Source organism: Paramisgurnus dabryanus, chromosome 1 (assembly GCF_030506205.2).
Source record: "Paramisgurnus dabryanus chromosome 1, PD_genome_1.1, whole genome shotgun sequence".
Taxonomy (NCBI): Eukaryota; Metazoa; Chordata; class Actinopteri; order Cypriniformes; family Cobitidae; genus Paramisgurnus; species Paramisgurnus dabryanus.
This window is the reverse complement of record NC_133337.1, coordinates 39,697,781-39,711,285: the sequence shown is the minus strand read 5'-3', so window position 1 is coordinate 39,711,285 and position 13,505 is coordinate 39,697,781. Positions and strand designations below refer to the sequence as shown.

The following is a 13,505-nucleotide window of genomic DNA, read 5'->3' as shown; positions in this document are numbered from 1 at the left end:
TTGTAAATACAGTAATTTGCATTGACAAAAGATTCAGAAAAGCATCTGGTATCAGAACTACTATAGCTACTGCTATGCGTCTCCTTTGCCAGGTACTGTATGACATGAATTTTGTGACTTCAATGTTATTGAATTTGAATTTATATTTTGTCTTTGTTTTGCTTAATTCAAGATTTTTTTAACCTGGTATAATAATTATTGATTCTCTTTAAAGATGTTCATTTCCAGTACATTAGGAGTAGTCTGGTGTTAGAGCAAAATAAGAGTAAGGATCAGATCACACATCTGATGGTGAATGGAGCATCTTCATCAGAAATTTTTGTCTCCTGACGTATCATGTTGTGACTAACGTGACTAAACGTGACTAAAATAACAGGTTTTGAGTTACAAGCACTTATGTTGAGGCCAGACTTAATAATTTAAGGTAAACACTGCCCAGACAAGACTGACAACTTTGTGACCATAAGATCCAGATACACTATGAGACACAGGTCCACTCTGAACAGATATCTTTTCATATGACCATTTATAATTCATCTTATCATCTGGCCAGTGGGTGGTCATAACAGTTATATTACAATATGAATGAAAACCATGCCATCTCAACCTAAAAAAATGCTTGAATGAATACTTTTTCTTGTACACTCTTAAAATTGATGTGTTAAAAATTTACACAAAATATGTGTAAAAGGATTCTAACACATTTTTGTGTTGGAACTGACACATAATGTGTAAATATTATGCTTAACTGCTTACACAATGAATGTGTAAAACACGTTAACCAGTATACAATAAAATGAAATGCATAATTATTGTAGTTTTAATGGCGTGCACTGACACTGATTATCCTGTACTTTTGTTTGTTATAAAAACCAAATATCATATATAACACATTCCTTTATCAAGTATAAGATGTTTGTGCAACAGGAAATATACAAGCAAGTTCGGTCAAAAGCACAAATTAGTCTGCACCTCACCACAAAGATAAATAAAAAATATAAAGTTTTACAATGCAACTTTGTCCTTAGTCAAAACGATTTGCCCAGGAACAGATAATATATTTATGAGACCAAAGATTATCCATAAGACAGTACCGAAAATAAAATAACACTGTTAACCACTACTAACACATAACACCCAGCGGCCAGCGGTGATTTTCAGAAGGACTTGCCGAGATCAAGCTGCGTTGGGCGGGGTACATGAGCGCTAAGTACCCCTTGGTTGTCTGGATCAGAACTCCGAAAAAGTCGGGGCAGATTTTTTAATAAACGCTCTCTTTATAAACCGACCGCAAATTTCAACTTTTTTTACAAACATTCTCGCCTAAAAAGCTTTTGAACATACACTTTGTGACACAATAAGAGTAATATTTCAAACATTATGCAGGCGTTCTCTTCCATTGGTGGCTGTCGTAAGTTCACACGAATCTGCTGATGACGTTTCACATGGACAGACAACTACACATTATTGTATTTTTAATTGTATTTTTTGCGTGTGTTATTTTTATTTCATTATTATGAAAATCGTGATCATTATTATTGAGCCTTGGCTGGCAGTCTGTTTTGAATTTGTTTTATTAAAAAAACAAACACACAACGCATACTGTGTTGCGCCTGCGCAGTGACGTTTTTTTCCAACCGCCTTTCCAGTCAAGAGGTCAAGAATGTTCCTGTCTGCATCAGGTAAGAAATTAAATTAAAAATTACAGTTATAATATGATATCTATTTTTCATATAGTGTAAGAAACTTTCGTATTAATTGTGCAGGAGACTGTTAATTTAAACTTTATTATGGTAATGTTAAATGCTCGCTCGTTTTGCAAAGTTACGTTTGGAGATTCATGTTAACAGTCACTCATTGTTTAATGAAAGGCACATTGGACTACGGGTTAGTATGTGTGACACTTGCAGCACTTTAACGTAAATCTTAAACACTGAGGGCCCTATTTTAACGATCTAAGCGCATTGTCTAAAGCGCACAGCGCAACATCTAAATGGGCGTGTCCGAATCCACTTTTGCTAATTTAACGACGGGAAAAATGGATTTTGCGCCGAGCGCATGGTCGAAAAGGGTAGGTCCTATTGTAATGGGAGTATTTTGGGCGTAACGTGCAATAAACCAATGAGAGTCTCTGCTCTCATCCCCTTTAAAAGCTAGTTGCGCTGGCGTTATGTCTAATCCCTATTTAGATGACGGACTTTGTAAACTGAAAAAATAAGCGGAGGAAAAAGATCCCCAGTTTAAGATTAATGTTAAATAATTGTGTTGTTTTTCACTTGTATTGAAATTGTTTTTTTTTTATCAAAACCTTTAAAACCCGTTTTCTTTTAGTCATGGAAGTAAAAAGCAGGCTTGTAATTGCTTTTAATGTATGGCTATCCAATATCATCAAAAAATTATTTACAAGCATGTAAGATAAGGTTTGTACTCTAAAAATACTTTATTTGTAATAAACAGGAGATAAAGAATTTACAAACGGCTCTCCTCACGTTTCAGCACTTTGGACAGCGTTTTTTTTAGCAAAGAGTTTTTTTAAGCATTACTTAAAAATGTTTCTCATCTCACCATATCCACAGGTACAGAGTCATCATAGACAATAAATCCGTGAGGTAGCATTAAAAAAAAAACATTTAAAAACAGACGCATTTGTTTAAAGCAAAGCATTTATTTACTTAGCAGGCTGCAGGTGAAGCAGCTCTTTGCGCCTTCTAACGTCTCATAATCTGTCCTCATTTATGTCCAAGAGATTCAATAATAATCTTTTACATTCAATCCTTTAATCTTTCATATTTAAAAGCATTTTTGTGCTGCTGCGCATTATGTACCTTGTGATAAGCAAACCCGCGTTGTCCTCCCGTGTTTAGGCGCATTTTACTAATGCGCTCTTTAAATAACATAAAACACATTGCGCCATTGACTTTAGACCAGGTTTTTGTTGGTCAATGGCGTAGTCTATTTTAGTTGCCTCAAAATAGCAACGCGCCAACAATGCGCCTGAAAACACCTCGTTTTCAGACCAGAACGCCCATGGGCGCAAAAGGGGGCGCAAATGCAATTGCTATTTAAACAACGCGGCGCTAAACGTGAAAATTAGGGTGGAAACTAGCGAAAGACACTTGCGTCGCGCATTGCGCTGCATTGCGCCGGGTGTAAGATAGAGCCCTGTGTCCTAAATAGACGTGACACGCGGTAAACTTCATGAACCTTTCACTGCTTGCAGTAAGGCTAAAGTGCTACGTGAATAAGATGGGTGTAGTTTTGTGCTACGAGCTGTAAAGTGTTTTTGCACTATTGAGTTATAAATACTGCCCAGTAATACTTAACTAGATGTAAATCACAATTCTTGTGTCAGTGTTTGTTTGTAATATTTTTCAGCTATCCATCTGAAAAAGAAAAGCTGGCACTCGCAAAGGAGATTGTGTTGTTGGATTATGGTCTTATTTGGTCAAAAAGAGGGACATGTACCGTAAGGATGCTTTTACATACTTCATTTATGTGCATGAAATTACTTACTTGACAATGTGTATAAAAACTGTACTTGACTCTAACTAAGTGCTATTTTTGCATTGATCATGATAGGAGCTTTTTTTTTTGATGGGCCATCACACAGTGGATTTATAAAAATGAGATTACAGAACATCAGACGGTAGCTTCAACAGAGTTGAAGTGGGAGGACATCATCAATAAAGAATGCCATTGGCCAAACCTTCAGTCATCAAAGAAGATGGATACAGGTAATGACAAAATCACCAATTATTGGTGAAATCTTTAAGGAATATCCCCAATTTCTGGACATGCCAGTGTTTGTAATATACTTAAAGGTGGAGTGCACAATGTTTGAAAGCCAATGTTGATATTTGAAATCACCTAAACAAACACGCCTCTACCCCAATAGAATCTGGACCTTCTTTTAAAAGACCCGCCCCACAAATACGCAACCCGGCAAGGATGTCGGTTAGTAGACACGCTCCTTACTGCTGATTGGCTATAAATGTGTTTTGGTAGTTGGCCCGTCTCCTTTTCCAAAGCGTTTTTCAAACATTGTGCACTCCGCCTTTAACTGGAGATAACTTTACACAAAGTGTTTCATAATTCCAATATTAATATTTCTTTTTAAATTCACTGAAGGGGGACATCAAGTTTTCCAGACTTACCGATGGGAAAGAAGAAATGGGAATGTGACAATTATTGAGAAACTCAGGGAAAAAGCATCTTAAGAGAAGAAAATGGACATCAGACATTTATTGAAGAAAGCTGACAGTCAACATAATGGTATGATTTCCTATCTCTGTTCCAAATGTTTAAAATGTAACATTCAAAGTACGATATAAAAGTAATCCTTTTTTAAGAACTTTTTCTCATAATTTATATTTTGCATGTGACCTGCATGTTTACTACACCCAGATGAGAGCTGTGTTATGGATACTCGTTCATCTTCTGCTGTGTGAATTCTGCTGTGTCAGTCCTGTGGGACTTGATGCCGGTATGCTTTGTGACTCTAAACTTTATATAAAATAAGTAATTTTCATGCAACAACATTTTCTAATGATGTTCATTGTTTCATTTGTGTAGGCTGGTACCAGTGTGACGTCTTTGCTTACTAAATGATCAAAGGGTGTCTGAAATCAGCTCAGCCACAGTTGGTTTCCAACGGTTCTTCAGGACATGGAGGCCACTACGTAACTGTTGCAATTAACGATTCTTTTGCCTCCACCACTGATGTTGACAATCTGACCTGTGCTGTACTGAAAACAACTTGCACTGACATATCTTAAAATATATCAGTGCCCTTTGTTTTGCCTCAAAATGCACACCAGTAATGTTTTTTGTTGAAACCAGTTATATTTCCTAATTAAACTAAGGCCTAGTCCTGGATTAAGCTAATCCCCTGTCCGGGAAACCGCCCCTAAATGTTTTGTGACGGAAATTTCTTTGAATACACTTGTCAAGTTCATTTTAAGTATTTTTCTAAATGTAAGATAACATGTTAAAGTTTCAGGACAAGTTAAGAATTTTTGATAACTTGCATGTTGAAAATGATTTCAGACATTGCTCTATTCAACATGTTTAACACAGTTGCTTTTAAATTCAATGAATTATTTTATAAATAGTGTTTTAAAATGTATCAATGTAATGTATGTTTGAAGTAATTATACTTGCACTTACATTTATTTAAATTAGCATACATCTAGCAACATAAAGTACTAGCATATTTTCATGCAAGCATTAATTGTCAAATATTTGTTATTTTACAAATAAATAGTTTGTGAACAATATTCAATAGTTGTCTGCTTGATTTCATAATTTAAAGTTGACAAATCATATGTTTTTTTTCTCTTTAATATTAAAACTAAACAATTACTCTGTAACACACAGTTGTGTTAGATTAATAGAAAGTTACACATTAATGTGTTTACTGAAGCAACACATTTTTGTGTTGCATTTTATAACACATATTCTGTGTTAAATTTAACTCAACATGTGTTGTCCCTGCGCACACTCAGAACATGTGTAAAAAATAACACGTTGTGTTGTTTTTAACACATTTGTTTTAAGAGTGTAGGTTGGAGAGAATTTAGCCCTCCTTTTTGTGAACATTGCGCTTGTAGCTATAGATTATAGACAATGCATTGTGCTTGAGTAGCCTATTCATACTAATTTGGTCTTAAAGTAAATCAAACACAATTTAAAGTTAATTAGTTCATTAGAGCATTGTCTTTTAATTTGTTTTTGATTCATCAAAGTATGCAATAGAAGTCTTTGAAAACAAGCTGTGAGAGAATTTGGGAGATTCATATTGCATTTATATTCTGTATTTGTTTAATTATCATATGGTTTCATATACTGAGTGTTTTCATAACTTAAAGTTGAATATTAATGTGTCTTCTGTCACCTGAATAGAACTGTTGCAACGGACACTGAGTGCATTGCCATAAGTTCATTGCAAGTGCACCGTTAAGTTTCCCAAAAAAAAAGTGCAGTTGCATTGAAAAAAAAATTACTTGCTCTGTAGCAACGAAGCAAACCTAATTGTTGATTGGTGGAAACTAAAAGGTTGAAAAAAAACAGACAATTGGTCAGCTCAAATTAGCAAAAGTGACAGCCACAGAATTAGTAGCTGATGCAATGGAAAACACCGAGTCTGGGTTTTAAAAGGTGTTAAAAAACTGTGTGATGTGAAATGTGTGCGTTGCAATAGGAATTGGGGGTTTGGAGAGGCAGTTCAGCTGTCATATTTCTTTGATGATCATCAGGCTGATCCAGTGTTGTGTTTATGCAGATACAATTATTTAATAAAACAAATTATTTTACATATCTCTCTACTCCATCCTGTCACGGTGAAATCCGTGTCATGTTTTGTGTCTGTCATTTCAATTCATTGATTTCTCATCACACCTGCAAATCATTAGTCTGTCTGTATTTATACCCCTGTTTGTGTTGTACTCACTTGCCGGATGATTGTTGCTGATGTCATGTTTGTTTCCAGTGTTCTAGTCATTGTTCTTACCTGCCCGTGTTGTTCCTCGTGTTTCATTTCATGTTATTTATATTAAATGTTACCCTTTCGTGTGAACCCTGCGTTTGTGTCCTTACTCGTGTTCCCGAACGTGACACATCCATTATTCCATGAGGAAAATCCATGACAAAACAACAATGACTTTTACGAGAACAGAAAGAGATGTCAATTTGCTTTTATTAAGTCTCTGTAGTCTGTGAAACTTTAGAGTGGCACAAATTCAAAATATGTGTTTGTTGCGTCATGTGAATCATGTGTCTTGTCAAAATAATAATAAAAGAGATGCTCACATTCACAAAATACTTGAAAGATACTAAACTCTGATTACACATGAGATTAATTGAGTTTCTGGCAAATGTGATAATTTTTTTTATCATAAACCCCTGCACAGGCATGTATTTTGACATAACACGTGATGCACATAGGTTCACGACGCACCAGACACATATTTTGACATGATGAGCTAAATACATGTTTTTACGAGCTTCGCATTACATTCCCTTGAAAACAAAGTCATTGACCGCCACTGAAAAAGATTCAGGCGTAATGGGAAGAAAAAAAGATACAAGAAGGTACAAAAGTTGTCACTGGGGTACCTTTCCAAAGAGTACACTTTTGTACCTAAAAGGTGCATTTTGGTACTTCAAAGGTTAATATCTTTATGAAAATGGTACATATCTGTATTAGGACCTTTTTAAAACCTACCATCCAATGGACAACTTTTATACTTTTTTTTTCTGAGAGTGCATTTTTGGATCAGCTATAGACAATAAAGTGTGTGAGAAATGCCCAACAAGCCAGCAACATCTATGGCAAGTGCCGGATGAAGCATATGGTAAAATATCATCTGCTAGTCTCAGATCACAGTATTAAAAATTCTGGCAAATAGTTTAATTTACACCTAAGAAAAATATTTTTTTCATAAGTAAAATAAAATAAATTAATAAAATAACACTTCACTGCAATATGACATAATTGTTGAATCTGTTTTGGTCTTTCTCAGGAGCGCAGTGTCTAAATTGTAGCTGATGACATCTTCTCTTAAAAATACAGGTTTATTAACTGTTCAGCTAAACAGGTTTAATCGGTAAACAGGTTTGATCTGTTTTCATACATTGCAGAATAATGGAAGAGATGTGCTTTCTTAGAAAATAATTACATTGCTTTCACAGAAGCAGAGCAGCTGAATTACGTCAAGGGGCAATTTACACGTCAATCATTATTAATGGGGTGAATTTGTCACATGCAGGCCCTGCCTTACTTTCGGAATCATAATTGTGTCTATTAAAATTGTGGTGTTGTAGAAGGAGATTAAAAGAGTTCAAAAGACCCTGACACACTTCCTGAGATTAGTAATCAATCCAAGAATAATTCAGTGCGGTGGCGGCCGGTGACTTCTCTTCCGATGGGCGTGAATTTATAATATGTGTTCAGTGTGTGTCATGTGAACCTGTGTGAATTACGCATCATGTCAAAATACGTGCCTGCTGCACACGCGTCATAAGAGTTTCTGATAAAAGAGACGCTACTGCAATATAAAGTATTGTACTTCAAAGGTACACATTAGTAGGCGACATCAGAGGAACATACTGGTACCTCCAAAGTTTTAAAAATGTACCGTCCCAGTGTCAACTTTTGTACCTTTTTTCTGAGAGTGTATAGACTGATATTTTTCAAAAAAAAAAAAAATGCAGATAGTTCAATATTGTTACGACCCCAGGGATGTAAAGGGGTATAACAGTTGATATAATGTTTTAACTGGTGTGTTTGTGCGTGCGTGCGTGCGTGCGTGCGTGTGTGTGTGTGTGTGAAGCCACTCAAAGACATCGACAACAAATAAAGTGCCAATTCTATGATTTTAATTTATATAGAAGTGACAGTGTGGTAAGTGAAAAGGAAAAAAGGATGTATCTTTACAATATTTACAGAAACAAAGAAGGAGGGATATCGAATAAGACAGTGCCAAAATAAAGAAAAAAACAAAACAGCACTTACTAACTCTAAATCCTCTAACCTGCGCTAGAAAAAAATGGTAATGTACATAAATCTTCAGCGTCCGAGAGACCCTAATTAAACTATACTGACTACCTAATAAAAGGGACAAAGGGGGGCACTCACCCCTAACATGATGTGTCAAATACAAACACGGATTCCCTACGTGTTGCCCAATTTATGTCACGTGACGAACTTACCTATCCACTTTTCCCCAGAACAAAGAGTTATAAACAACATGAAAAAACACACAAGTGACTCTAACTGACGGGAAAGGTTAGCAAAATGAGTAACATACAAAAAAAAGGGAACAATAACAAAGTAATATGGTTGAACAAATGCAAAACAACGTGAATGCAGCCGAAGCTAGCGTGAATGAATGATGATGGGGTTTAAATAGGTGGAACTGGGTGATGATTGGTGGACCGTGGAGTGACGTCACAGGGGCATTTGATGGATTGGCACGAGATTGTTGACCAATGGCATGGATTCTTGTAAGACACAGCGGAGAAAGAGCAAGAGAGAGGTTGAATAACAAAACACAGAAAACAAGAAAACACAACAAAGCACGTAACAAATATATTGGTAATAAATGCATTATATTGCATGTTTTGACTGCAAATGTTACATCCATAATGCTGGACTTGCCCATATACATATTTAAAACAAGCCTTTATAGTCTGTATTAATAGTTGGTGTCAATAAGGGCACTATTAAGACGTTACACAGGGATTAAAATGCCGCACTGTCACTTATATACAGCTGAAACAATAGAGGAGAACGTGTTGGTGATCACTGATCATTTATCGTAGTACCAACGCTATTTCATGACAATTTGTATTAATTGGAACGACCACATTCGTACATTTTTAAATGATTTGCCTTGACCCCTGTGACGTTGGTGTTAGAGGTGGGGTTTTGTTATTGCTTTTTATGTTAATCATACGTTTTGCACGGTTAGCATCGTACTAATTAGCCAATTCGTAAAATATGTACAAAGATCAGGTTGGTAGTACTTATCCTCTCATTATAAATATCTGTGACATGAATAAACATCCAAAATGTGTGTGTGACCGTAGCAGCTTTTCCAGTCACAAATATCTTTGGCCGCATGGCTACATAACGTTGGTTAAACAAATCTTCTTTACGAATTTTAAAACAACCAAAAGGAGCAGTTCCCGTCATGTTACTGGTGGAATATCACACAACTGGTAAAGGCTCTCAGCCAATTAGACTCGAGAATTGAAAACAGAATATAAGTCGTATAAAACATAACAAACTCAAACTTTAACTTAGAATTTTCAGACTTTGATTATCTATAATATTAAACATGCTTTAATCGCTCTTCACTTGAAATATTGAGAATAACTCCTACAATTTGTTGATTCATTAAAAAATTATAACCAACCAGTAAGTTAATCAAAAAATTAAGGACTGTTAAAAAAATAAATTCAAACACCAACACAGCAGACTGCACAAAACGCTTTCCCTATTATGAGAAAAGTGGCGACCGTGCGGCGATGTATCGTGTGAAACACTCTTTACAATTAGCAGCATTTTTAACTAATTGATGCATTTTTAACAAGTTTCCTGAAGTGATGTCAAAAGACCTTACTAGTAATCTATGCAAATGATGTTTATTTTAAAGTATAATTATTACCTGTCAGACAGAGGAATTCATTTTTTTCCATTTACTTGCCCATAACACTCCAAACTTAAACACAACAAATAAAATAATCTTAACTAAACATCAAATATTTATCACTTCATTATTCTTCAAAAACACATACACTTTAATAAATGCAAAATGCATGTTATTTTGAGTACAATTAATGCTTTTGATCATTCGAGTTTACGGTGTAAGGTGGCACTCCTTCTTTTCTATGACGTTCATTGTTAAGTATTTGTGTATCAATTATAGATAATTAAAGCGTTACAAAACCTGTTGATATATTCTGACATCTTAGACCACTGCCTCATGTGTACTTATGAGGCCTCACCCTTCATTAAATCATAAAAATATGAAAACATTTCAATGTTCTGAGAAGTCACTGCTCACCACCCTCTGTTCATCTTATCTTTAATTAAACAACATTTTATTCAGAGCCACAACATTTTTCAAACTATTCTGAAGTGAAAGAAAAATATCAAGACATTTCTCACGCAAATGAAACTAGTACAGAGGTCACACTTAAATGACCACTGCAGCTAATCTTACATGATTTGACTAAGAAATAAAGAGCAGACCAACTATAAAGCCACTCCACTAATCCTTCAGTCTAAACACTTATTTACTTTTGTGTTATTCTTTTGTTTCTACATTTGAATTAACCTGAGTCTAATAACCTTGAATAGTGCATTTAAGCAAAATATGTTTATTTATTATACTTATAATTCATGTAATATAATAATAATTCACGTAAATAATGATTAGGGCTGTAACAATTGATTGTGCAAATGCGCGTTTTCTCAATGAATGAATTTGAATGAATTACGGTGAAATCTCGGCACATCCAAAAGCCAGAGGGCGCTCTTGTGTAGAAACGCCATTCTGTGCTAAAGAAGAAGTATGTCTACAGGAATATTTATATCACTGTTCTTCAGATTGTTTCAGGTATTTTCATGATAATAAAGAATATTTTGTATGATTTTTATTTAACGAGTGTTGCTTTTTTAAATGCACGTTATAAACGACTCCGAGTCATAATGATTTTAGATTGATAAGGATTTCCTACTCACCAAATGCAGTAGTACACGCGCAAGCTGTGTATGAAACACAGAATCGCAGCCTTGCGATTCAAAATCTATTTCAGACAGGCATTTTTAATGGGACACACGATTTAATCGTTGCATCCTTAATAATAACTGAACTCTTACTGTACATTCACAAGGGATTCTCACATGGATTTCTCAACGCTTCTCAAAAGGCTTGTTCGACTTCATGCGGCGCTGCAAGAACTGACAGGCAGATGATATCAAAGTACCACGAATTATGACGTCATCCACCTGCCGGTTTTTGCAGCACCACAACAAGCTTATTTAAATGGGTGACGTCATACATAGCCGAACTGAATTGTGGATCTTTTGCCAAACATTTGTACATTTTTCAACTTTCAAGCGCCATTTAATAGTCACAGAATTTTTTGCTAATTTTTCCGTGGCATTCTCACGGATTGGTTTCTCAACTGCTTTTTCCTATTTTTAAACCATTGTCGCTTCGGTTTAGGGTTAGATTCGGTGCTTGCGTTAGTATGTCACTTTAACTATTGCTTTATACGATTTTTTCTGATTTATTCTTTTATATTTTCTAAACTTTAAACAATTGTCGCCCAGCGTTGGGGTTAGAGTTGGGTAAGGATGTTATTTAATGTAAATCTAAGCCTGAAACCCTAAACCCTACACCGAAGCGACAATGGTAAGAAAATGGGACAAAACAGTTGAGTAACCAATCCGTGAGAATGCCACAAAAAAAGACAGTCCGTAGCAGGGCCACGGAAAAATGCGGAGATCCGTGAGAATACCATGGAAAAATTAGCAAAAGATTATGTGACTATCCCACTGAAATTCGTGAGATCATTGAGCAGACTGGTAAATTGCTTATATAAAAAGTCTGTATTACACTTACTAGCATTTTAAACTAATTAGGACTGATGCTCTTTTCATAAGTCAACAGGACTCACAATAGCATTATATGCTAATTTTGTGCATTCAAAGGATGATTATACCTGTCAAGCAGAGAATTTATTATTTTATTTACATGACACGCCACAGTAACAACAACAACAACAACAAATTAAGGCTACTTTGTTAATCTTTAAAAAGACATATACATGTCCAATTTGTGCAAAGAGGTCCAAAATACTCATACTATGTCATTTAACACATTGATGTGTTATTTCGTGTTGAAATAAATAAAAGGGACACTACAAGTTGTGTTAAAAATAACACAAAATGTGTTGTTCCAATATTAACACAGAGATGTGTTAGTTAGGGATAACACATTGAATGTGTTGTTTTTAACATATCTGTTTTTAGAGTGTACGTGTAAATATTGTTGATCTAATTTGTATAATTAAATTTTGAGTACAGTACAAGCTTTTGATCCTTTGAGTTTGCATTGGCACTCCTTTTGTGTGACATTAATTAGTTATGTATCAATAGAACATTAAAGTGTTACAGAACCCTGGTAATATATTTTGACATCTTTGATTGGGTGGATCACTGCCACACCTGATCTTATTAAGCCTCACCCTTCATTTTAATCATAAAAATATGATGACATTTCGATGTTTTAAGAAGTCAGTGCTCTGTTCATCTTATCCTCAAATCAGATGAGACTGATACATGTCGACACCAGATGGCAGTGTAAACATTTAAAAAATAAAGCCGACATAAGTTAAGCTAAATCAACTTTATTTTATTCAACTGAGCACTAGTCAAGATAAAAAAAAAATGAGTACATTAAATAACTTGTAAATCCACATTTAATTTAAGGCAAACAGGATTTTTTTTACGGTTTTACGGAGAATCAAATCACTCAGGGTGCTTTTGATTTTTCTGAGAGTTCTCACTAATGAATAAGTATATAGACAATGATTTATACTCTTCATCTTTCACCAAACCGTGTTTTCAGTAGTTACTGAAGGTAAACTGCTGCTCTTGCGATATTTTTAGATGGATGTGTGTGACCAGATCAGTAGTTTCTTAGATACTCAAACCAGCTCTTCTGGCAACAACATCCAGGCATTTTCAAAGTCAGTCAAATCAACGTCAAATCCCCATTCTTATGCTTGATTTAAACTTTATTTTTATATATGTTTTTAACAGAAAAACTTGAAAAAACTGAAAAAATATGAAAATCCACAATCAAATTAAATCTTATTTCATCACACTAGATAGAATATTATCAAATTAAACATAAAGACAAGTGCAGTGCTAATTTAAAAGAAACAGATAACAGATATGACAAAGCAAATGTTAAGCTATAGAAACTTTT

At 34.9% G+C, this 13,505-nt stretch overlaps 1 long non-coding RNA gene across 2 annotated transcripts; it reads left to right on the top strand.

Moving 5' to 3' along the window:
* The first annotated feature begins 1,626 nt into the window (after positions 1–1,626).
* Positions 1,627–4,999, top strand: LOC135757653 (uncharacterized). 2 transcript variants are annotated; one of them, XR_010536311.2, is made up of 5 exons: positions 1,627–1,682; positions 3,376–3,466; positions 3,611–3,734; positions 4,129–4,483; positions 4,573–4,999. It is a non-coding gene; the product is annotated as an uncharacterized lncRNA (long non-coding RNA). The 2 variants fall into 2 exon arrangements; XR_012336835.1 differs by lacking the exons at positions 1,627–1,682; positions 3,376–3,466 and having other exon boundaries at positions 3,588–3,734.
* Positions 5,000–13,505: the final 8,506 nt, after the last annotated feature.